This window comes from Triticum dicoccoides, chromosome 4A (assembly GCF_002162155.2).
Source record: "Triticum dicoccoides isolate Atlit2015 ecotype Zavitan chromosome 4A, WEW_v2.0, whole genome shotgun sequence".
NCBI classification, from domain to species: domain Eukaryota; kingdom Viridiplantae; phylum Streptophyta; class Magnoliopsida; order Poales; family Poaceae; genus Triticum; species Triticum dicoccoides.
Genome location: NC_041386.1, coordinates 585,250,889 through 585,277,106, shown reverse-complemented (window position 1 = coordinate 585,277,106; position 26,218 = coordinate 585,250,889). Strand labels below are relative to the sequence as shown.

The following is a 26,218-nucleotide window of genomic DNA, read 5'->3' as shown; positions in this document are numbered from 1 at the left end:
AGGAAGCCGCCGGCCGCCTGTTCTGTAACTCCTCTGGAACGAATGGGTGGGGTGGGGGGGGGGGCAGCGGGCGGCTAGCATCTAAGTCACAGTGCAGCGCCTGCGGGCCGGGCGCTGCACATTACGGTGCAGCGCCTAGCTCGGACGCGCTGCACTGCTGGGTGCGGGCCCAGGGGCTGCCACGGTGGACTGAAGTGCAACGCCCCCGATCTAGGCGCTGCACCGTAGGGTGTGGCGCCGTCGTGGCGGGCGCTGCACAAAAAGGTCAGGGGTGTAAAATTGTTTCACGGGCAGTTCATTTTGTGAATTGATTTCGTCCACAAGTCAAAATAGTCAAATTTGCCGCATATAGGCACGAACTTGCCTCAAGTTCTACTAACATCGTGCCTCCTGCAGTGAAAATGTGTCACTGAAACATCTGCAAAACACAGGCATGCCTTCACGTCTGTGCCTCCCTTTGCTTCACGCTCGTGCCTCTAGTACGTCACTGTTCGTGCCTGCACATAATATGCGACCATGCGTGTCACACCAATGCCTCTCAAAAATTAATAGAAAGGAATATTAACACGATATAGGGAACCAAATTACATTTGTTAACAAAGTTGCTGATAAGAAAAACATCAGGAAAAGAGGAGCACGGCTGTCCTTCTCGTGCTTCTAAAGCCGTGTCTCACGTCCGTCCCGCGCGCTCACACTAAACGTGCCGTCACCGCAACGTGAACAGAGCCACGACACTGCGTCTGCATAACATAGGACACTGCCTATAGTGGCGTCAAGTTCGTGCCTCAATCAGTAAACGAGTCAGCGAAAACACTGCTAGCACATTTATATATATATATAGTATTTTGAGCCTTTTTGCATCATAAATTAAACACGAGACCACAACATTTACTTGTAGAGTATTCATTTCTGCAGAAATATTCTTATTATGATATTATTACAACACTTCTTCATATTTTGCAGAGTGCGTTTAGGCACTCAAACTTGGTCAAAAGTGCTTTCAACACTGAAGCATGGATCAACTTGGAGAAGAGTTCAGTTCTGGAGGGGGCTAACTGAAAAGTGCCAGAAGAGATCACGCACGAGTGCATATATCCAGTGATACGGGCATTGATATGATACCGTGATACAAGAATTTGTGATCTGTGCCCAAAGTAGAGGATTAAATAGTCAGACATCCATTACCAAATATACAAAACAGACCTTAAACTTTTCTATATTGCCGGTTGCAGCTTTGCATTACACCATGTCAAACTCGCATCTCGTTTTCAGCTTGGGGCATTTCTGTCTCACGGGCACAATGATGAACTAAAAATCTACCTATCACCCTGAAAAGACGCTACTGACACACATCCGAGTAAAAAAGAACTTATATGCAGCTTTCAAGAAAAGTGAGTAACGCAAAAACAGGGACTGCTTCTGCTTGTGATCATCGAGTATTAGTGTTTTAGAAAATTATGACGTACTAGTTCATTTGGAAACAATCGGTAGTTGTTCATCTGGATTAATATTTTGAACAGCTGCTATGATTTTGCATGTAGGCACAACTTTTGGGGGGCTAGACGCAAAATATCCTGTATATAAACAAATGAGTTGATCCTATGCCTTCGATGCAGATCTGACGCACCATGCCGAGCACGGTATCATCTAATGACTCGTATCACAGTATATTTTGCAAGAGCGCCAGCATCTGGTGACCAATCGAAGCATCGAGAGGCACGACCCACCGAGAGATGCTACACACGAGGGTTTTACATGCTTTTATGGGATGGTTAGGATCTGGTTGGCTTAGGGCTCCTTTGATTCAAAGGAATTCTATACGATTTCTGGAGGATTGAAATCCTTAAGAATTTTTCCTATGGAATCTTTTGTACTACATTTCATAGGAAATCTAACATCCACTCCAACCTCTTTTTACAATTCATTTGCTTTTCTGTGCCATCAAACACTCCATGCTAATCCTGTAGGCTTCATGTGTGCATGCCACTCCAACCCTATACTTTTCCTATTCCTACGATTTGAAAATCCTGCGAATCAAATAGGGTCTTAGGTTTGATAAAGTGAGGCGGGTCCGCCACTTAAAATCAGGGAGGGACAATTAGTGAAGGCCACGTAGCAGGGTCCGTGAAAGGCCGTGACTTTTGCGCGTGTGTAGTATTATCGCGACCCACCAGACGGCAAGCGGTGGGCGTCTGATCCCACGTGCGGCTGAACCCACGAACCAGAGGAGGGGGTCGAAGCGCACGACCAACCAGACCGCCGTCTGATCCCACGCGCGGCTGAACCCGCGAACCAGAGGAGAGGAAGGGGGTCGAAGCGCGCGACTCACCAGGCCGTCTGATCCCACGCGCGGCTGAACACTGAAGGTGAGAGAGGTGGCGCGCTCCACCCGTGCAAGAGGCCAGGGCGGCTGATCTGCTCTCTGATGCTTCTCTTCTCTCACCACCCCCTGCTGCTTCCCTCTTCTTCCTGAGCGCCCCTGCTGCTCCTTCTGTCTTCCTCCCCTGCTGTTATTCTTCACCAAACCGAGCCTGTTGTTGTTCTCTGTGTGTGTGTATGTGTGTGTGTGTGTGTGTGTGTGTAATTCATAAAAATTATTGTTGTGCGATGATGATATTTGTTCAGTCCGAAGACATGCGCCGCTCTTACTTATTTTGTTGATCAGTGAGAGTTTGTACCCACTAGCAATTACAAGTGTGATCAGATGATGTTAGCTCTCGAGAACGATTTGAGAATCTAGTGCTATCGTATTTTCATTCTATTTCATGTTGTTGAGTGCACTGCACTTTCAATCTACTAAACTATCATGTCTCTTTAATCGTGCGAACTTGTTATGCTTTGGTTGCAGCATGTTTCAAGTACCTGGAAATGATTTTAACTTTGCAAATAAAAAATCAGTAATACCATAACCTTGCAAATCAAAATTTAGTACCATCACAACCTTGCAAATCAATTTTTTGGTAATGAACATTTTAGAAAAAACTATGCATGGCTCCACTATGGAAGACAAACCAAAATGTACATCAAAGTTCTGTCATGTTATATTTATCTTCAAGACCTCAACATGGGAAATTGCGGCGGTTGCAAGGGGAAGGCACCCGGCAGTGCCTGAGGGCTAAGGGCACTTAACTCTACAAATCAAAATTCAGTACTAACATAAACTTGCAAATCAGAATCCAGTAATTAACCTTTTTGACAAATAGTAAGTCTGCAACTCCATGGCTCCATTGCAAAGTCAGTGTACATCAGGTTCCCAGATACAACAGCAGTTACCTACTCGTACAAATGAAAGAGCAACATTACACTGACTACCCTGATGACCCAAACAGAGCAAAACAGAATCCAGGTTCATATCTAGCTTCACTAGCTAATCCATGTAGAGGCCATTGTAATCAGGTGTGGTTCGTCGTCTTCGTGCAGTCGGCAAGCCACTGACAGCTCTCTTCCATGTAGAGGCCATTTGCAAGGGATATGTAGCACCATTGAATTGCTCACAAAATAGACGGGGAGACATGTCCATCACCTAACTGCGAAGAATGATATAACGATCCATAAAGCATATCGCAGACAATTAATACCATGTCTGACTAAAATATCAACAAGCTTCAGTAAAAGCCTCTGAATAAAAAAGAGCAAATACATTTTGCATAAGAATAAGGGAACAAAGAAGAGATGATTTTAAGATCACAAAACTGTTATAACTCCGATAGAGATGATTTTAATATCACAAAACTGTTATAACTCTGATAAGACACCATTTGAATAATATGGTGATGTGCCTACTTCTTGCAGTGAACATAGAGAAGGCTTTGCTATCATTTGGTGGAACAGTTAAGCTGTACAGTACAAATACCAGACTTGAGAAGAAATTCCTTTGTTCTTGATTATGCAACATAAATTGACAAGCTCTTTCTTTCCGGAGAAACTAAACTAGTAAAACTGAATGAAGGAAACTAAGCAAATTACATTCCTAGAGATTGTAGGACGCAACAATAGAACTAAGAGGATAAATGGAAACAGGCATACCAAATACCATCTAAGCCCTCCGCAATAACATCAGTACAACTTCAAGTAAGAGGTATCGGTGAATATTGGAAATAAAAAATAATTCTACTTGAGCATGATAGTTTTCTACCTTAAGGTCGCCATTGTCCATTTAACCACGGCCATACTCGTTCTACAGATTATTCTAATTCATCTGTATATCTGTATATGTGTGATCAAAACAACAACTTCAGAAATCCTCAGATCAAGTGATCAGTTCGCACAAAAATGGCAGCTAACCTGCTGCCCCTGGTTTCCTCTATGGCTCTATGTGTTTTTTTTCCTCACCGGGACTGCGAACTGAGGAAAGGATTGGGCTGGCAGCGCCACCACCACTCGATAGAAAAAGCTCCGCTGAACGATCGGGAGTTTCTTTTTTATTTTACCGAACAATGGGCAGCTATCGACCCCTACGGGATGATGGGAAAGTCCAAAGTAGTATTGGTAAAATGACTAGTTGCCCTTTATCACGGACAGCTTCATTTGCTTGGTACTCCGATACGGGTGATTGGAGTACCAGGGTACCGTTAAAAATCTCAAATAAAAACATTTATGAACGTTAGTGCAAGTCCCTGTTACCACACAAGATTGCTTCAAATCTCAATTACAGGAACACCAAGCAACAAGCCACCTAGCTGTTCTCGGTTTCTATGAGTCTATGATGATCCCACACACGACACTTCATTCTCGGTTTCCCTAACTCCCAACTCCATGAAGGTGCACTCACTATCCTAGTTGTTCTTTCTGGACCAGGAGCGTCCAAATTGATGCTAGTCTAAGAAAGTTTACTACAGTGTTGTACAGTCGTAATGAGGCTTGGCGCCGAATGTTGGTTCTGACACTATGCAGTGCTGTGATGGCTACAGTTCAGCACAAATAAAAATTTCTCACACACACACACACACACATACACACACACACACAGTTTTTTCTCTCATAACTATTTTTTATGGGATTCTCTCCTTTTGTCTGCATTTTTTGTTGTTGTGTGGAGAAGCACTTCAACGGTGCAATGCATCAAGAGAAAAAAAAGAAACAAATCAAAGTGAAGAGGAAAAGGTATACTCAATAATTAAAACATTATCTTATTTAAAAACATTGCATCTGATGGGAGAAAATGTGAATGGGATATTAGTAGACGTTCAAAGTGGATGTACCTACATAAGGAGCTCGGCCACATCTTTCCCCTCCACGAATCATTGCTAATTTACTTCTGATAGGAGTAATTGCAATTCTTGTAGCACTCCCAAACAGACTCCAACCTGTAGATCATATAATACCTAGCAGTTAATAAAACTAAACAGAAAATAAAATAAAATTGAGTAGTGGGCTGCAACGACATACATGTCTTTCATTGCCGATTTCTCTAACAAAGAAGTTAAGGCAAGCATCACAAACTCTTCGAGATAATAAGCACCTCCGACCTCCAGTTCATCGAGATTTTGTACCAGTTGCTTGTGGGGGCCATCAACATGGCAGTCAAAGGATTTCTCAGTGCCATGTACTGCAAGATGCCTTAATAATTCAATCACGTACTGTAGCCCGTCTTCATAATATGCAGCGCCTTTGTACCGGAAAACATCAATAATGATTTGATTTTCAACCGCATTCATCTTCCATAACCAGAAAGATCCTTCGACAAAGCTGATGATCTTCTTAAGTAAAGGACTTGTATCATTCTTATCGAACGATCTCCATGCATCAAAGATGCCTACCAGCAAATTCAAACGAGCCCTTGAAGGCTTGAGAAAGGGATAATGGAGTATCAATTCTCGCAAATTCTTTGTCTTGAGTTGGTCCGACCACCAGGTAGCATATAGTCCCATGCTACTCAAGAAAGCATGAAAAGGTGACAAATAAGGAACGTAAATCTGAGATTGCATGAATTTTTGCACCACTTCTGTTGCAATACTTTTAAAATCCTTCTCCATTGCAGTGACCATCTCGGGCGATATTTTAGGTTGTATATCAAATAACTTCGGACTTTTTGTGATGACCACCTTGCCATCGTAGGCATCCATATCATTTAAGCCAAAATCACCTTCCCACGAGTACCCAGCTTTATGGTTGCTAATCACATGTTCGACAAGTGCCTGAACCAAGGCGCATTTATCAGGCAAAGGTGTCATGATTTTCTCCTCAACATGACCATGCACACTAAGCAGCGCCAAAACAATCCTCTAGCTCTTCATGCCTGAAAACATATATACAGTAGTCTCTAATTAAGCACTAAAATAGAACTGAGTTGCATAAATAAATAATGATATAAAAGGGAAGGGATTGAGAACATTACTTTTTGGGCATTTCAAGAAATTTTAACTCGAGCTGCTAGATTAAATTCCTGTTGCATTCTGTCAGCTTTATTTTCAAACTTGTTACAAGTTCCAGCATATACTTCCGGGCAATTTCTGTTAACTTCACCCTCAGCCTGTTTACAGTATTTATTAATTAGTACTATCATATTAAAATCAAGGAATCATAAGGAAAATAAGGTGGCTACTAATTTGAAGGGAAAGTGATGGCTACAAATTTAAAGGGAAAATTGGGAAAATTTTCAGCACATATCAGCACACAATCTTATAGCTTGTTTTTCATGCAAGTGATTGTGATTTGTCCCCTTTTGAAAAAAAGGTAATTGTGATTTCATAATTGGAGCATACTAGTGCTAGTACTGGTAAATTAACAGGAAAGGAAGCTTCGGAGGGGGAGGATATCTTCAGGAAAGATCCAACTGTTGGTGCAAAAAAACTACAGGATAGGATACAAGAACAATTACTCAATGTGGATCACAGTTAGCCAAGAAACATCCAAAGCTTGAAAGAGTGGTGCCTCTGTACTAGCTGTATGATTAAAACAAGGATACATTGGTCCTAAATAACTGCCTTGGATGGAGAATATGACACCGTGCTAAACAACTAAAATGTGTAACCTTTGTAGTGTTATTTAAGTGTACCAAGACATTTTGGTGCTAGCTTTCTAAAGGCGACCTATTTGGGTGCTACATAACCAAGTTTTCCAAGATTGAAGAGATAATTTTGTCAAAATTATACCTTTCGCCGCCATTGCAGACTCCCATTGCAAGGTCCTTTGACCGACTCAAGAGATGAGAGTAGAGGATGTGCAGTTCCCTTGATACAGAACCTCTCACAAGCATGCCCCACAATTGAAAACGGTAATATGACATCGTTTCTCCGGATAGAGTAAACCTATCAAAACGAAGTTGTCTGGATTAGAACCCGTTGAGCAGAACAACAACAACAACAACAACAAAGCCTTTAGTCCCAAACAAGTTGGGATAGGCTAGAGGTGAAACCCATTGAGCAGCATGAGACAAAAAACATAGAAAAGCGAGATAAACATACTCATCAAGAAACTCCCAAAACTAGGTAGCAATGTGGCATTTTTCTTGTCCGCTCTTTGTTCTCTCCTTTTATCCCGTCTAGGGTTCCTCTGCTCATCCCATGGGACCAAGTCATCCATGGGTGGAGGAATCAAATCACCGACAAGATTGGGCAACATTGGCAGAAGGTTGGCAAGTCCAGATTCCTCACTCGTGACATTGGCAGAAGATTGGGCATCATGATTTGAACACTGCAAACAGAACATTCACATTTAAATAAACATGCCAACAAACACAGAATAACTTATAAAGTCTTAGTTCCCCACCCTTTCATAAAAGAGAATGTAGGCCTCGCAATCAAGAACTTGCTGCAAGCTCGCTTTTGTTATCATCTCATCGCTTGCATAAAACCAAGACTTGTCATTGCTTTGATGTTCCTGACCATTCATCTTGCTAGCTCTTACATACACAATATAATGACCTCCTTCCCGATCTCCAATGTGTTGAGCAACACCAACTAGACGGTAGGTGTTATTGTCATTCTCGTCAACCCTGAAAATTACAGGAAATAGTGATGACCAGAGCAGTCGTAGAGCTGTACAGTACTGTCGCTCGCTCATAAATCACAAATACTGAGATGCCAAATTCAAAAATATTCAGACCCAGTTCAGTCTGAATAATTGTCTGAAACTACATAAGGATGATTAATAGCTAGGTAGTGGTTGGAGATCTTCTTTGGTTAGGAAGGGAGCTGAGAGTGTATAGAGTTAGTTAATAAAAGGTTCATTTTCAAAGCTAGGAAGAGTAAGTATGCATGCCTTTGTTTGTCGCTAACGAGGGACAAAAGAATACTAAGTCAGCAATTATAGTTCATTTTCATGTCATGGGTCCTAGCTAATCTAGGTGCTCCAGTTTTTTCATTCATGGACCTAATTAAGCTGAGCTAACTTCAGTTATACTAGTTTCTGTTTTGTTTAATTTGGACGGACGGTTGGTTTTCTTATTGATCAATTATTTCTAAATTTGAGTTGTATTTATTAATTAGTTACTGCTTCATGCTTGAAGATAGCTGAAGTAGTTACTAACACTGTGCTACTACTCTGGTTGATGCATGGATCTATATTCAGTCAGTCAAGGAATGTTTTTTCCTACAATAGTCGGTCAAACAAGTTTTCAGATTCAGGTAAAATGATTTCTTATCCATTCGAACAAGACTATCAAAAATGATTTCATATTCAGTCAGTCAAAGAAACAATACCTACCTTTTGCCCATGTATGGCTGCATATTAAGAATCTCCTTGAAACACACATGTCCTTCCAATTTATCATATCCAGCAGGATTAGGAGCCTTTTTTTTCCTGATCAAACTAATCACCATTACATCTGGAGCTTTGGTTATAATCATTCTTTTCCTTGCAGCTCTGAAAATTTTTGTTGTTTCCTGTTTCTGTTTCTGGTCATTTTGGTTATCATCACCACCTGACTCCACAACATGTTTTGTGTTAGCTGCATCAGTGCAAGACTCACAGACCCAATCATACATCAACTCTTCCTTGGTGTATAAGGAGAAGCAATCCTCAACTGATACAGGATCATCGCCATCATGTGCCTCAGCATCAGCTTTATTGCTCCTCGAAGCTACAGCAGGGAGCTTCCTATCTGGAATTGGCAGTCGGAATATAAGGGTCTCTTCATGTTTCTCCTTGGAACTGTGTACACATTCTGTGCTGGTTCGAACACTACACTCCTCGCCTGCAAAGATGGAATTGACAATTGTGACCTTCTTTGAAGCATCCATTGAAGGTTGACGTGCTTCATCTTCCTCTTCATCCAAACCATGAAGAAAACATTGGATGAGTTCTTCGGCATCCTCCATTCCGCCGGTAATAAATTGGGGCCACTTTGAGCAGACAGATGCAAGCAGTTTTGTTGGATCAAGGCAGCCTTTTGCATTGCTTGAAGGACTTGTGTTGACAAAGAGCTCTTTGAAAAGCACAGCAATTGGCCCTTTGCAAACATTTTGTCCCATCATTATGCTGCGCAGTGGGTCAAGGGCCAATAAGCACTGCAGCATGGCATTGAAAAAACAGGTGTTGCCGGGATTCCACAGCCCCCTGATGACATTATATTTGGCAACGTCCTCCTTGGCTATGTCCTCCGAGTGAGGAGATGATGGACTGCTGGATCCCTTGTCCTCCTTCTCCACCGGTTTCATCTGCGGTGTCACCACCTCCTTCTTGCCCAAACCATCATCATCCTCCGAGCGAGGAGATGACGAACTGCTGGATCCCTTGCCCTCCGCCTCCACCGGTTTCATCTGCGGTGTCACCACCTCCTTCTTGTCCAAACCTTCATCATCCTTCGGATCAAGTGGGTTGGTGTTTGCCTCTAACTCAGTTGAAGCTTCTGCTGATTGTGATGGACGATACTTAAAAACCTTGAGTGGAACCTTCTGGTTACACTCACAACAGTACAGTATATCTTTATCATAGGTGTTGGCAAACCACCGATGCTCAGGTTGCTCCTTGTGATGGGAAAAAAATCCGGTACGACCGGGTCGCACGAGGCTAAACGGAAGACCACCTCGCGCGCATGACATCTGGCAGCACGAATCTCAGCGCAGAGTCACCTTATCCCGAACCGAAGACCAGGTCGAGCGTGCATCAAATCCCTAGCCCAACTCCTCCGACGCCCCCAATTCCAGCCGCCGGCGTGATCGGCTCCGGCTGCTCGCCACATCGCCGCCAGTGTGCTCCTCGACGCTGGACCCAACTCCCCTGCTCGACGTCCTCCATTCCCGCGGGCACGGCCGCGTTCGTTGGCGGCCCAGGTCGCGGCACCGTCGTAGCTGCTCGTCGTCCTGCTCCTCGACGCCGGCCTGCTCCTCGACGCCGGCCTGCTCGTGGCTCTCCATCCCCGCCGGCACCCACCATGTTTTCCGGCGGCCAAGCTCGCGGCGCCACACCATCTACCCTTGTCATGCCGCTGCCCATGGCAATGCTCCTCGGCCACATTCGCAGCGCCGCCGGCTTATTGTACAGGCTTCATACGCCCCTTGGCTCCGGCCAACCGTTTCGACGCTGCTGTGTCATCCTGGTCGCTTCTCGGCAAACAACATCAACTAACAAGTTCCTGTAGATTTTTGTGTGTGATTTGAGCTGTAAAAGCCTGAACAAAGGCAACTATTCTGTATTTTCCTTTCTGAATTTTATTCTCTTACAAGACTGGCCTATGTTGTAAACGAATTTCTGTGTGAATGAAAGCTTGTGGAATTTGCAATGTATAGTTGTTCTTGTCCACTTTTCATATAATGTGTTGCGACATTTTCAGTGTATTTGTGCTGTTGAACATACTGATCACTTGTTTCCTTCCAATATCTGGTAAGGGACCAAGTATATGCACCCTTGTGTGTGTTGTACAACTGATCAGTTCACAGAGACAAAAGAAACTTTGTAGAAACCATTGTCAGGTGAAACACTAGCATATAACAGCAGAAGAAAATGATAGCTTCAGTTTGTGTTGCAGCAAGTAAATAGAACCATTTGGCATGAATAAAACAAGATTTGCAATGCATTTGCCCTAATAATCTGATACGGTGTCAACTGTTGGCATGAACAAACATTCATGGTTTGCTACAGAGGAAAATGATAGCTTCAGTTTTATATTGCAGTAAGTAAATAGCACCATTTGCCAGGTGAAATACACACATAGCAGCAGAAGAAAATGATAGCTTCAGGTGAAACACTAGCACATAGCAGTAGAAGAAAATGATAGCTTTAGTTTAATAGAATATATGTTTCGAGAAGTATGTGCAAACATGGATTCTAAGCTATCATTGCAATTCAGTTTTGATGTAAAAATTTCTTGTTTTCCATACTTCTCAAAAGATGATTTCACTTGCATTGAAGTGCAAAGCATCAAAGGAGGTTCTTACACGTCTCAACAATGGTATTGATAAGTTGGCTTTGGAAGCACTAGAATTACTTAGCAATTTAAACTTGGGTGAAGATGAGGACTCTGAAAGTTCCTCCGAAATGACTAGATATGTTGCAAAAACAAAGGTGCCATTTAGGGCTCCTGAACGAATAAAAGGTTCAAAGCAAAAAAGATCAAAAGATGTGCTAGAGGGAGCAAAGAAAGGCAAAAAAAAGGTACCTTTGCTTGTTCTGTGTGAATAAGTAGCAATGTTTCATTTCTATTTCTTATATCTACATACAATTTGCAGGAAAAGGTACAAACTATCCAGCAAAGGAGTCCGTGTTTGTTCCGTCCGCAGCTGGCCCTTCGGAATATGATTTTGGTGGTACTATAAATCCATCAATATCCATGGCATTTGGAGAGTATCCATCACTTTTAGGTCAACCTATCCAAGGAGAATTCACAAGACTATTGCTTGAGGCTCATGGAGATGGCACAACACCGCCGGCCGCTCGTCAACTGGATTTCAACGGTGGTGCTAGTACATCAAGGTTTCAGCCGTGACGAGCCCGATCGTGCGTTGATGCATAATGTCTTGTTGGTTCCTCAATGCTAGTTAGCTGGGCATGTCAGCTATATGGTTTATGTATTTGGTTTAGCATAAAACTGGAGCTATCCTTTTATTTTGCTCCTATGTGTGTGTCACCTCACAATGCTGAACATCTGTTATCAAACATATATTCTATTAAACTGAAGCTATCATTTTCTTCTACTGCTATGTGCTAGTGTTTCACCTGAAGCTATCATTTTCTTCTGCTGCTATGTGTGTATTTCACCTGGCAAATGGTGCTATTTACTTACTGCAATATAAAACTGAAGCTATCATTTTCCTCTGTAGCAAACCATGAATGTTTGTTCATGCCAACAGTTGACACCGTATCAGATTATCAGGGAAAATGCATTGCAAATCTTGTTTTATTCATGCCAAATGGTTCTATTTACTTGCTGCAACACAAACTGAAGCTATCATTTTCTTCTGCTGTTATATGCTAGTGTTTCACCTGACAATGGTTTCTACAAAGTTTCTTTTGTCTCTGTGAACTGATCAGTTGTACAACACACACAAGGGTGCATATACTTGGTCCCTTACCAGATATTGGAAGGAAACAAGTGATCAGTATGTTCAACAGCACAAATACACTGAAAATGTCGCAACACATTATATGAAAAGTGGACAAGAACAACTATACATTGCAAATTCCACAAGCTTTCATTCACACAGAAATTCGTTTACAACATAGGCCAGTCTTGTAAGAGAATAAAATTCAGAAAGGAAAATACAGAATAGTTGCCTTTGTTCAGGCTTTTACAGCTCAAATCACACACAAAAATCTACAGGAACTTGTTAGTTGATGTTGTTTGCCGAGAAGCGACCAGGGTGACACAGCAGCGTCGAAACGGTTGGCCGGAGCCAAGGGGCGTATGAAGCCTGTACAATAAGCCGGCAGCGCTGCGAATGTGGCCAAGGAGCATTGCCATGGGCAGCGGCATGACAAGGGTAGATGGTGTGGCGCCGCGAGCTTGGCCGCCGGAAAACATGGTGGGTGCCGGCGGGGATGGAGAGCCACGAGCAGGCCGGCGTCAAGGAGCAGGACGACGAGCAGCTACGACGGTGCCGCGACCTGGGCCGCCAACGAACGCGGCCGTGCCCGCGGGAATGGAGGACGTCGAGCAGGGGAGTTGGGTCCAGCGTCGAGGAGCACACTGGCGGCGATGTGGCGAGCAGCCGGAGCCGATCACACCGGCGGCTGGAATTGGGGGCGTCGGAGGAGTTGGGCTAGGGATTTGATGCACGCTCGACCTAGTCTTCGGTTCGGGATAAGGTGACTCTGCGCTGAGATTCGTGCTGCCAGATGTCATGCGCGCGAGGTGGCCTCCCGTTTAGCCTCGTGCGACCCGGTCGTACCGGATTTTTTTCCCATCACAAGGAGCAACCTGAGCATCGGTGGTTTGCCAACACCTATGATAAAGATATACTGTACTGTTGTGAGTGTAACCAGAAGGTTCCACTCAAGGTTTTTAAGTATCGTCCATCACAATCAGCAGAAGCTTCAACTGAGTTAGAGGCAAACACCAACCCACTTGATCCGAAGGATGATGAAGGTTTGGACAAGAAGGAGGTGGTGACACCGCAGATGAAACCGGTGGAGGCGGAGGGCAAGGAATCTAGCAGTTCGTCATGTCCTCGCTCGGAGGATGATGATGGTTTGGGCAAGAAGGAGGTGGTGACACCGCAGATGAAACCGGTGGAGAAGGAGGACAAGGGATCCAGCAGTCCATCATCTCCTCACTCGGAGGACATAGCCAAGGAGGACGTTGCCAAATATAATGTCATCAGGGGGCTGCGGAATCCCGGCAACACCTGTTTTTTCAATGCCATGCTGCAGTGCTTATTGGCCCTTGACCCACTGCGCAGCATAATGATGGGACAAAACGTTTGCAAAGGGCCAATTGCTGCGCTTTTCAAAGAGCTCTTTGTCAACACAAGTCCTTCAAGCAATGCAAAAGGCTGCCTTGACCCAACAAAACTGCTTGCATCTGTCTGCTCAAAGTGGCCCCAATTTAGTACCGGCGAAATGGAGGATGCCGAAGAACTCATCCAATGTTTTCTTCATGGTTTGGATGAAGAGGAAGATGAAGCACGTCAACCTTCAATGGATGCTTCAAAGAAGGTCACAATTGTCAATTCCATCTTTGCAGGCGAGGAGTGTAGTGTTCGAACCAGCACAGAATGTGTACACAGTTCCAAGGAGAAACATGAAGAGACCCTTATATTCCGACTGCCAATTCCAGATAGGAAGCTCCCTGTTGTAGCTTCGAGGAGCAATAAAGCTGATGCTGAGGCACATGATGGCGATGATCCTGTATCAGTTGAGGATTGCTTCTCCTTATACACCAAGGAAGAGTTGATGTATGATTGGGTCTGTGAGTCTTGCACTGATGCAGCTAACACAAAACATGTTGTGGAGTCAGGTGGTGACGATAACCAAAATGACCAGAAACAGAAACAGGAAACAACAAAAAATTTCAGAGCTGCAAGGAAAAGAATGATTATAACCAAAGCTCCAGATGTAATGGTGATTAGTTTGATCAGGAAAAAAAAAGCTCCTAATCCTGCTGGATATGATAAATTGGAAGGACATGTGTGTTTCAAGGAGATTCTTAATATGCAGCCATACATGGGCGAAAGGTAGGTATTGTTTCTTTGACTGACTGAATATGAAATCATTTTTGATAGTCTTGTTTGAATGGATAAGAAATCATTTTACCTGAATCTGAAAACTTGTTTGACCGACTATTGTAGGAAAAAACATTCCTTGACTGACTGAATATAGATCCATGCATCAACCAGAGTAGTAGCGCAGTGTTAGTAACTACTTCAGCTATCTTCAAGCATGAAGCAGTAACTAATTAATAAATACAACTCAAATTTAGAAATAATTGATCAATAAAAAAACCAACCGTCCGTCCAAATTAAACAAAACAGAAACTAGTATAACTGAAGTTAGCTCAGCTTAATTAGGTCCATGAATGAAAAAGCTGGAGCACCTAGATTAGCTAGGACCCATGACATGAAAATGAACTATAATTGCTGACTTAATATTCTTTTGTCCCTCGTTAGCGACAAACAAAGGCATGCATACTTACTCTTCCTAGCATTGAAAATGAACCTTTTATTAACTAACTATACACTCTCAGCTCCCTTCCTAACCAAAGAAGATCTCCAACCACTACCTAGCTATTAATCATCCTTATGTAGTTTCAGACAATTATTCAGACTGAACTGGGTCTGAATATTTTTGAATTTGGCATCTCAGTATTTGTGATTTATGAGCGAGCGACAGTACTGTACAGCTCTACGACTGCTTTGGTCATCACTATTTTCTGTAATTTTCAGGGTTGACGAGAATGACAATAACACCTACCGTCTAGTTGGTGTTGCTCAACACATTGGAGATCGGGAAGGAGGTCATTATATTGTGTATGTAAGAGCTAGCAAGATGAATGGTCAGGAACATCAAAGCAACGACAAGTCTTGGTTTTATGCAAGCGATGAGATGATAACAAAAGCCAGCTTGCAGCAAGTTCTTGATTGCGAGGCCTACATTCTCTTTTATGAAAGGGTGGGGAACTAAGACTTTATAAGTTATTCTGTGTTTGTTGGCATGTTTATTTAAATGTCAATGTTCTGTTTGCAGTGTTCAAATCATGATGCCCAATCTTCTGCCAATGTCACGAGTGAGGAATCTGGACTTGCCAACCTTCTGCCAATGTTGCCCAATCTTGTCGGTGATTTGATTCCTCCACCCATGGATGACTTGGTCCCATGGGATGAGCAGAGGAACCCCAGACGGGATAAAAGGAGAGAACAGAGAGCGGACAAGAAAAATGCCACATTGCTACCTATGTTTTGGGAGTTTCTTGATGAGTATGTTTATCTCGCTTTTCTATGTTTTTTGTCTCATGCTGCTCAATGGGTTTCACCTCTAGCCTATCGCAACTTGTTTGGGACTAAAGGCTTTGTTGTTGTTGTTGTTGTTGTTCTGCTCAACAGGTTCTAATCCAGACAACTTCGTTTTGATAGGTTTACTCTATCCGGAGAAACGATGTCATATTACCGTTTTCAATTGTGGGGCATGCTTGTGAGAGGTTCTGTATCAAGGGAACTGCTCATCTCTTGAGTCGGTCAAAGGACCTTGCAATGAGAGTCTGCAATGGCGGCGAAAGGTATAATTTTGACAAAATTATCTCTTCAATCTTGGAAAAATTGGTTATGTAGCACCCAAATAGGTCGCCTTTAGAAAGCTAGCACCAAAATGTCTTGATACACTTAAATAACACTACAAAGGTTACACATTTTAGTTGTTTAGCACGATGTCATATTCTCCATCCAAGGCAGTTATTTAGGACCAATGTATCCTTGTTTTAATCATACAGCTAGTACAGAGGCACCACTCTTTCAAGCTTTTGATGTTTCTTGGCTAACTGTGATCCACATTGAGTAATTGTTCTTGTATCCTATCCTGTAGTTTTTTTGCACCAACAGTTGGATCTTTCCTGAAGATATCCTCCCCCTTCGAAGCTTTCTTTCCTGTTACTTTACCAGTACTAGCACAAATATGCTCCAATTCTGAAATCACAATTACCTTTTTTTCAAAAGGGGACAAATCACAATCACTTGCATGAAAACCAAGCTATAAGATTGTGTGCTGATATGTGCTGAAAATTTTCCCAATTTTCCCTTTAAATTTGTAGCCATCACTTTCCCTTCAAATTAGTAGCCACCTTATTTTCCTTATGATTCCTTGATTTTAATATCATAGTACTAATTAATAAATACTGTAAACAGGCTGAGGGTGAAGTTAACAGAAATTGCCCGGAAGTATATGCTGGAACTTGTAACAAGTTTGAAAATAAAGCTGACAGAATGCAACAGGAATTTAATCTAGCAGCTCGAGTTAAAATTTCTTGAAATGCCCAAAAAGTAATGTTCTCAATCCCTTCCCTTTTATATCATTATTTATTTATGCAACTCAGTTCTATTTTAGTGCTTAATTAGAGACTAGAGTACCTAGCAAATGAAGCTGTCCATGATAAAGGGCAACTAGTCATTTTACCAATACTACTTTGGACTTTCCCATCATCCCGTAGGGGTCGATAGCTGCCCATTGTTCAGTAAAATAAAAAAGAAACTCCCGATCGTTCAGCGGAGCTTTTTCTATCGAGTGGTGGTGGCGCTGCCAGCCCAATCCTTTCCTCGGTTCGCAGTCCCGGTGAGGAAACAAAACACATAGAGCCATAGAGGAAACCAGTGGCAGCAGGTTAGTTGCCATTTTTGTGCGAACTGATCACTTGATCTGAGGATTTCTGAAGTTGTTGTTTTGATCACACATATACAGATATACAGATGAATTAGAATAATCTGTAGAACGAGTATGGCCGTGGTTAAATGGACAATGGTGACCTTAAGGTAGAAAACTATCATGCTCAAGTAGAATTATTTTTTATTTCCAATATTCACTGATACCTCTTACTTGAAGTTGTACTGGCGCTTGGGGCAGATGATGATGCAGAGCAGGGCCAGGCCGTCCTCCGTGTAGCAGACCTTGGGGATGCTGCCGTACGCGTCGGGCTTCAGATCTGGGCAGTGGACGGTGAAGCAGGAGACGCGCGGCGGGGCAGCCGGCCAGAAGGTGACCAGGATGCGCTTGCCCTTCTTCTTGGTCCTGCTCCTGCGGCCATTGGCAGTGGTGGCGTTGGTGCGGTCGCTGAGGTAGCCGAACGAGTCGATGAGGATGGTCTCCGGAAGAGGAGAGTCCGGATCCTCGGGGTGGATGGGCGGAGGGATCGTGAGCAGCCGGAATTCGTGGTCATCCATGCCCATGGCAACCGAGGAGGTCGATGCGGAGGTGGCGGCCGGAGGAGGAATGGGAGTGGAAACCCTAACGCAGGGAGGAGAGATGAATCTAAGGATGGGCTCGCTGGCACACACTGAACGAGTCGATATTTTATCTCGGGGACTCAGGCGCACAGAGGAGGCAACGACTGGGCCGGCCCGACTCTGTAGCGCTTGGTACTGTAGCAATCAGCTCATTGTTGCATCATTCTCTCTCAAAAAAAAACTCATTGTTGCATCATTCTCAAAAACAAAAAGCTCATTGTTGCATTCTCTAAAAAAGGTCAACTGTAGCAACCTTTTTGAAACAAATCTAACTTTTCTAGAAATACGAATATATTTTATTGTAAAAGAAAATATTTACTGAAAATGCGAACAAATTTTCAAATTTCTGAAAAATGAAGTTACGATTTTCTAAAAAACGGAATCATTTTAAAAAACAAATTTTGAGAATGCTTTTTTTACTGTGAACAAATTCTGAAAATGCGGATTTCGTAAATTCCAAACAATATTTGAAAACACACCAAAAAACCTGTTTTTTTTCTTAATCTAAAAACATTTTATAAAAATTCCAAACATTTTTTAAGGTAACTTTTTTCGAAACATAAAAAACAAAAAAGGGACACACACCGATCCAGGGACCTTGTAGAAGGTTTCCAAAATCGGAACCAACATTCAATTTATCTAGCGTTAAATTGGTCGGCCCAACTCGGTCGCTCATGTGCCAATACGGGACTATTTGAGGCATGTTAGTCAAATAGGAAACACCATTTATCTCTGCTCTTATAAAAAAAGGGTCATTTATATTTCAGCCCCTAACTCGAACCCATTATTCAGATTTACCCCTAATTTTGAAGCGTGTTCAAATGTGCCCCTTTCCTCTTAGGTGCCTTTATAAAAATGTCCTTATGTGTCATTTCCGTCTGATCAAAGGCCTTTGACCATCAATAAGACGTTTTCTAGATATATTCGCCCTTCTATGCATATATAACTTACACGTGGACCTGCCCAAAGTTAAAAAACTCACTATCTCATCCCCTCTCTCTAACTTACAGATGGACACCAACAAACATAAAAAATAACAATAAAACACACTCTCTCTCTCTAACATGTGGACCATGGGATCCACTGCCAGGGTCAACACCGGTCCACACGTCCCCAAACGCATGCCCGACCGGCTGCGCTCGCCGACGGCTCGCCGTACGTGGCTATAGACGGTCGCGGGAGGAGAGCACGAGGCGGGCAGTATAGCTGTGTGAGGCACTCCTTGCACACCAATTCATCTTCACGGGCACGACACTCGTAGGTAGGTGGGCGCGCGCACATGACCGAGCCAGACGAGGTCAGTCATGGCGGCCGGCTTCGGGCAGGGCGCTCCGAGAACGGGGTCGAGTAGTGGAAGAGGGGGTAGGTCCACTAGATTTCAGCGACGAGGACACTAAGGTCGAGGAGGTCAACGGTGGCTCGGGGTGGACGCATTTAGGAGCTCAAAAGCACATCCATGGCGGAGATCAGAGTCCCGTCCGTCGTCTACAGGCGGCCCTAGGCCCAATTCACCGCGCAGGGCAGAGGAGAGGCGGCGAGAGGGGCACGTGGCCATGCTCTTTGGCCTCGATCTAGCCTTCAACCGAGACATCTAGCATCGGCGTCCGCGGAATGTCTCAGGCGCTCCCCGTGCATAGCGTCGCAGTTCGCCGCCATCCGCCTCGACCACCACCTGCAAATCCTTCAACAAACCACCCCGAGCCCGTCCCCTTGGTCTTCACATGCAGGCGTGCCGCCCCTCATTGGCGACGACCACCTGCTGAGCCTCGCCTTGCTTTGGAGCCCGTGGACTGGTGTGGACACTGCAAGTGGGTCCTTCGCACACATGTCAAGGAGAGATAGAGGTTATGAGAGAGGGAGAGTTTTTTATATTATTAGTGAGGGAGAGTGAATAAGACAGATTTGTTTCTCTTTTTCCTAGGGTAGGACCCGCATGTAAGTGACAAGTGAATAGATGGGCAAATATGTCCAGGAAACGCCCCAATGACGGTTAAAGGACTTTGACTGAGTGGATACGGCACAGAGGGGCATTTTTGTAAGGGCACATAACCGCACAGGGGCAAAATTGAGAATGCTTCGAAATTAGGGGTAAATCAGTGTAGTGGGTTCGAGTTAGGGGCACAAATGTAAATGTCCCTAAAAACAATGTTGGGTGTAATTGGTTTTGCTCCCTGCATCAATTTCAGACCTCCTACATACATGCTCTAAACCAGGTTCTACACTTTGTTTGATTGCCCACAAATCCCCACACTACATGGCAGCACAAACGCAAGCACGACATTTGGTTGCGGGTATGTGCTCCTCATATGCAATGTGTCGTTGTTTGGTTATGTGTTGCCTAAAGTGCAGTGTGTTAACCAATTATTCTAATGGTGAGGTTACCAGCATATACATTAGTCCTATAAATGATGTTGAAGTACCCGCCTCCTAGGGGCCTCGCGACGCGAGAGTGCCGACCACGCCGTTTGTTGCGCACGGGCCTCGAACGATTGGCTGCTTGGTGCGTTTAGATCTCAAAGGCCACCTCACACCTGGACAAATTTCCTCGAGGTCCATAACACGTGGCCCACGGGTGCGGCCAGGGCCACCCTTCTGTGGTGTTTCCGATCGCGCTTGTGTGCACTCTCTCACGCGCTACTTCACACTCGATGGTTGAGATGGGTCTGGCTGTCAGCATTTGCATGCGTCAGGTGGACCCGATTGGCATGCGGCCAACCAGGGGAGGGTGTTGCCTTCATTAGTTGGTGGGGTCTCTATTGGGGAACGCAGTATTTCAAAAAATTTCCTACGATCACGCAAGATCTATCTAGGAGATGCATAGCAACGAGACGAGAGAGTGTCTCCACGTACCCTCGTAGACCGAAAGCGAAAGCGTTTAGTAACGCGGTTGACATAGTCGAACGTCTTCACAATCCAACCGATCCAAGTACCGAACATACGGCACCTCTGTGTTCTGCACACGTTCAGCATGATGACGTCCCTCGAGCTCTTGATCCAGTTGAGGACGAGGGAGAGTTCCGTTAGCACAATAGCGTGGTGACGGTGACGATGAAGTTACCGGCGCAGGGCTTCACCTAAGCACTATCACGATATGACCGAGGTGGTAAACTATGGAGGGGGCACCGCACACGGCTAAGAGATGTTTGTTGTGCCTTTGGGGTGCCCCCGCCTCTGTATATAAAGGGGGTAGGAGGAGGTGGCCGGCCTAAGGGGTCGCGCCATAAGGGGGGAGTCCTACTTGGACTCCTAGTCCAAGTAGGATTCGGTGTCGTGGTTCTAAGCCTGACAGTAGAGTGGGGGGTAGGTATGGAGAGGCAAGGTCCTAGCTATGGAGAGGTTGTAAGCACAAAGGATGTACGAGTTCAGGCCCTTCTCGGAAGAAGTAATAGCCCTACGTCTCGGAGCCCGGAGGCGGTCGAGTGGATTATGAGTATATGAGATACAAGGTGCCGAACCCTTCTGCCTGTGGAGGGGGGTGGCTTATATAGAGTGCGCCAGGACCCCAGCCAGCCCACGTAGGAGAGGGTTTAAGGTGAGTTAAGTCTGGGGCGTTACTGGTAACGCCCCACATAAAGTGCCTTTACTATCATAAAGTCTACTTGATTACAGGCCGTTGCAGTGCAGAGTGCCTCTTGACCTTCTGGTGGTCGAGTGAGTCTTCGTGGTCGAGTCCTTCAAGACAGTCGAGTGTGTCCCTCATTGGTCGACTGGAAGGCGACTTCTTCTAAGGGTGTCCTTGGGTAAGGTACTTAGATCAGGTCCATGACCCTACCCTAGGTACATAACCCCATCATTAGCCCCCGAATGGATTGAGGCTTCGAGTGAGGAAGGAGTTGATGTCGTTTCCGATTAACCTTTGCGCTCTGGTCGTGCGTTGTCCTGGACCAAAGAATCTCTTCGTCGACAGTGAGCAACTTGTCTTCAGTCGACTCGATCCATTCTATTCTTGCGTCGAGTGATCTTTCGGGCTTCGACGATCTCCGAGCGACGGATCGCTGGAAACCCCGTGTCTGACAGACTGATCTGCTGTTCGCGGATTCCGCGGGATGCGAAATTTGGGGACGCGCGCGAAGTGGAGCGGACCGCGGCGTTCGGCTGGGACGGGACATAGACGCCTCGATCTCCGCGCCGCTTTTTTCACCACGTACCCCGTCTGCATAACTGTTCCTGATATGATTAGATCGACCGGGCCCACCTGTCATCCACTCGGAAGGGACCTTATAAATGCGCCCGGCGAGGATTTCTGTACTGTGCCTCAATCATTTTCTCTCTCTCTCTCTCTGCTTCTTTCTTCCCCGCCCAGCATGCTCGCCCTCGCCCCCGCACCACTTCCCTTCGCGCATCTCGCCGGCAACCATGGCCAAGGAGAAGACGGCGGCGCTGGAACGTGCGAAGAAGGCGTCGGCGTCGGAGAAGGCAAAGGGGAGATCCACCAGCCGCGGCGGGTCCTCGTCCAGATCCCGCCTGCCGAAGGGCTGGGTCCAAGGAGACTGGATCCAGTCGACCATCACAGAGAATGACCTCCTCGACATGGCCAACGAGGGCTTGATCCCACATGGAGCTGCGAGGCTTCCGGGGAAGGAGTGGCAGCCCCAGCCAGAAGAGGGTGAGTGTGTGCTCTTGGCCACCCATGTTGATCGTGGATTTTCCTTGCCGCCGAGTGTTTTCTTCCGTGGCTTCTTGAATTTCTTTGGAGCGCAGCTCCACCACTTTACCCCAAACTCTATTGCCTATCTTGCCGCGTTCGTGTCCATGTGTGAGGGTTTCCTGGGCTGTCGACCGCAGTGGGGTTTGTTCAAGCATATATTCACGTGTCGATCTCAGACCGTGAAGAAGGCGAGCCTAGGTGATGAGAGAACCCGAGTCGTCCAAATGTGTGGGGGTCTGGGGATCCAGGTGAGGAATAAGAGCACCTTCCCGCCCATGACCTTTCCCGAGTCCGTCAGAGGCTGGCAGTCGACTTGGTTCTACTGCCAGGTCCAGTCGACGCCAGGGCAGTCGAGTGGACTCCCTCCGTTTACCATGGACCGAGTGAACAAGCCCTCCCCTCTGAAGCTGATTCCGGAGGAGAAAGCTGACGTGAAGATGTTGATGGAGCGCGTGGTGCAGTTGGTTCGGGAGGGAGTGACGGGCATGGACCTCCTGGAGGTCTTCCTCAGGCGTCGCATCCAGCCCCTTCAGTTCCGGAGCCACTGCATGTGATTGTACCGTGGGACCGAAGACGAGACTAGAGTCCATCCAGAAGCAGTCGACGACGTCACTCTGGAAAGATGGATGGTAGCCGTTACTGGAAACAAGGATAACCCACGCGGAGCCAGAAGGATTCCTCCACTCGACCACAACAGCGATCCAAACAAGGTACACTTGCCCTGCTCCCCACTGCGCTCTTGTCGCATTCATTTCTGTTTACCCTGCCGACTGGTCGACTGATCCTTGTCTGGACATCTGCTAGGCCCTCACCGAGCTGTACTCGATGCCCAATGGGGCACAAGCTTCGACTGAGGAGGGCGAGGCGAGCGGGGGCGAGAGCCAGGAAGAGGAGGAATGGGACTCGGATGTTGCAGAGGATGATGACGACGACGATGATGATGACGGTGATGAAGATGACGTCGAGGACGAGGAAGAAGAGGAGGAGGAGGTCGTACCACCGCGCTCAGAAAGGCGGTCGAAGCTTGTCCACGACCCTTCGACTGAACGTGGCAAGGGGGTTGCGACCGCTGTTCAGTCGACCAAGCGCCCTCGGACCACCTCTCCGGTGCCGACTGAAAAGGCGCCGAAGCAGCCCAGGGCGGCCCCGTCGAAGACGATCAAGCTCCTACCGAAGATGAAGGTGTCCATCCCCACCATATCAGGGTAATCGTGCTGCTTGAATCTTCTTATTTTGTGTGGACTTTGTCTCTGGTCGACGCTGAAGTTAGTCGACTGACCCTTTGGAGTTGCAGTGCTGCTACTTCTGAAACCTCAGCCCGGGCTGATGACCACGAGATGGAGGACACAGCAACTTCGAACCCAGGTACTGTATTCTTAACGCCGTTCTTAGTCGACTGACTCGCGATGTCTGATCTTGATGTCGACTGACTCGTGATCTCTGATCCTGATTCTTCTCCGTAGCTCCACCCAATACTGTTATCAATCTCCCTGATGATGATGAGGATGAAGAGCCGCTGAAGCGCAGGAGGAGTCGGAAAGCGTCCGCCAGTAAGGTGCCTCAGGATGTGACGGCGCCTGAGATTCTGACTGTGGAGGAAGAGAACACCACTCGACACACGGTGTCCTTCGCAGATCCATTGACGAGTGCTCAGCAGCCCTCCCTCTTCACGACGCACCACGTCCCAGAGGACCAAGCTGGCGCAGCGAAGGAGGCGATACGCCAGGCGGGAATCATGATGGAGCAGCTGAAGACCATCCGGGATGCGAGCCAGGCGGCTTATGACGCCAGTTCTGCCCTCCAAAGCAATGTCCAGGTCAGTCGACCACTGTTTGTTCTGTTGGATATGCTAGCAAAAACTTTTCCTTTCCGGAATTTATAGTAGTCACCCACGGGGTGTGTCGAATAAACTCCGTGTTAGCGGGGGCACGCTGAGTGCACCCGCTGGGTGTAGTCCCCAAGGCTAAGGTCGACTGCTGGCAGTCGGCCTTAGGCTTTATGATGTCAATTTTTCTGTCAGTCGACTATGTCGACTGGATTTCACAAACCGGTGGGGGCACGCTGAGTGCACCCACTGGGTGTAGTCCCCGAGACTGTGGTCGACTGCTTGCAGTTGATCACAGTCTTAAAGAATACATGTCATTTTTTTTTGAGGTCGACTGGTCGACTTTGTCTTCAACAGGATTAGTGGGGGCACGTTGAGTGCACCCACTGGGTGTAGTCCCCGAGACTACGGTCGAATGCTTGTATTCGGCTGTAGTCTTAGAAGCGTGTGTTTTTTCCTTTTTCACTCGGAAGTGAATTATATTTGACATTTAGTCGATTGGTTCTTCGCAGAACTCCTGTGATCTTGTGGCTCGCTACTCTGAGCTGGAAAACAAGCACACTCAACTCGAGCTGAGCTTGAAGCTGGTTCAAGAGAAGCTGACGAAGGCAAAGGAGGAGACCGAAGGTATGTTTGGTGAGACCTTGACGACTGCTTTTCCCCTTGCTTGTTTCAAAATCTGACCTTGCTGTAACTTGCAGGTAAGGTAAGGGAGGCCCAACAGAAGAAAGACCTCGAACTCGCTGAGAAGATCAAGCTTGCTGACGAGAAGTTAGCTTCAGTCACCAAGCTTGAACAAGACAATACCAATCTGAAAGCTGCTCTTGGGATCGCCAACAAGGAGATCAGTCGACTAAAAACTGATAAAGCTGCCCTGACCGACCAAGTCAGCAAATTGACTGGGAAGAAAACCGATCTGGAAGCCTTCCTGAGTGGTCTTGCCAAGAAGCTGTTTCTTATGCTTGAAGGTAAACCTCTATGCTTGGCAAACATTTCCAATTGTGGTTTTTCCATTCGACCATCCCCTTGACTTAGTGATCATCTTTGCAGAATTTTGTCAAAACGTTGAAGAAGAAACTAGCCGGCTGGAGCCAAACCTCGACCCCGTCGATTCCCCGGTGAACGATGAAGTTGCCATGGATGTTTTCCGACTGGAGTCTCGTGTTGCAGCTGTCGTGGACTATCTCGCAAGGCTGAAGGCCGCCACATCTCGCATCGACTCGACGCTCTGGCCTGAGGAGACACTTCAGAATGACCTTGAGTCGCTGATGGCCCGCTTGAACACGATCCCTGGTCGAGTGCAGGAATGGAAGAAGTCCTCGGCTCGGTGTGGTGCGGATGTTGCTCTGTGTCTGGCCCGAGTCCACTGTAAAGATGCGCGAGAAGAGAAGCTGGCGGCTCTTCGGGTGGCCAACACCAAGAAGCACGACTTCAGATCCTTTATGGAAACTTTCCTTGCAGCTGCCACTCGGATCGCCGACGGAATTGACCTTGATGAATTCGTTGCTCCTTCCAGCCCTCCACAGGAGGGGTAAAAAACTTCTTCTGGCTCGTCGCTTTAAATTTGCCTCGGTATGCCGAGTGGAATTGTAACCGATAAACCTTAACAGGCTTAACGCCTGAGCACTCTCGGTTCCTTTAGATATCGATTCAAACTTGAATTTGGTGCTTGAATACGATTGCCTTTGGCTCGAAATGTCTTTTGCAGGTTCAAAGCAAGGCGCCTTTACTGCGATCGACTTATTCTTCAGTCCACTTAGGCGAGCACTGGGCTGCAGCTAAGCCCCCGAGTGAGAGGTTTACTCTTCACTCGGCAGGATTTTGATAACTTAGGCGAGTGCTTGGACTGCAGCTAAGCCCCCGAGTGAGAGGGTTGCTCTACACTCGGTAGGATTTTGATAACTTAGGCGAGTGCTTGGACTGCAGCTAAGCCCCCGAGTG

General features: G+C 46.0%; 2 pseudogenes; one reads left to right on the top strand and one right to left on the bottom strand.

The window, feature by feature from the left end:
• Positions 1 to 3,051: 3,051 nt before the first annotated feature.
• Positions 3,052 to 10,352, bottom strand: LOC119283706 (annotated as a pseudogene).
• Positions 10,353 to 12,864: 2,512 nt separating this feature from the next.
• LOC119283705 lies at positions 12,865 to 16,851 on the top strand (annotated as a pseudogene).
• The last annotated feature ends 9,367 nt before the right edge of the window (positions 16,852 to 26,218 follow it).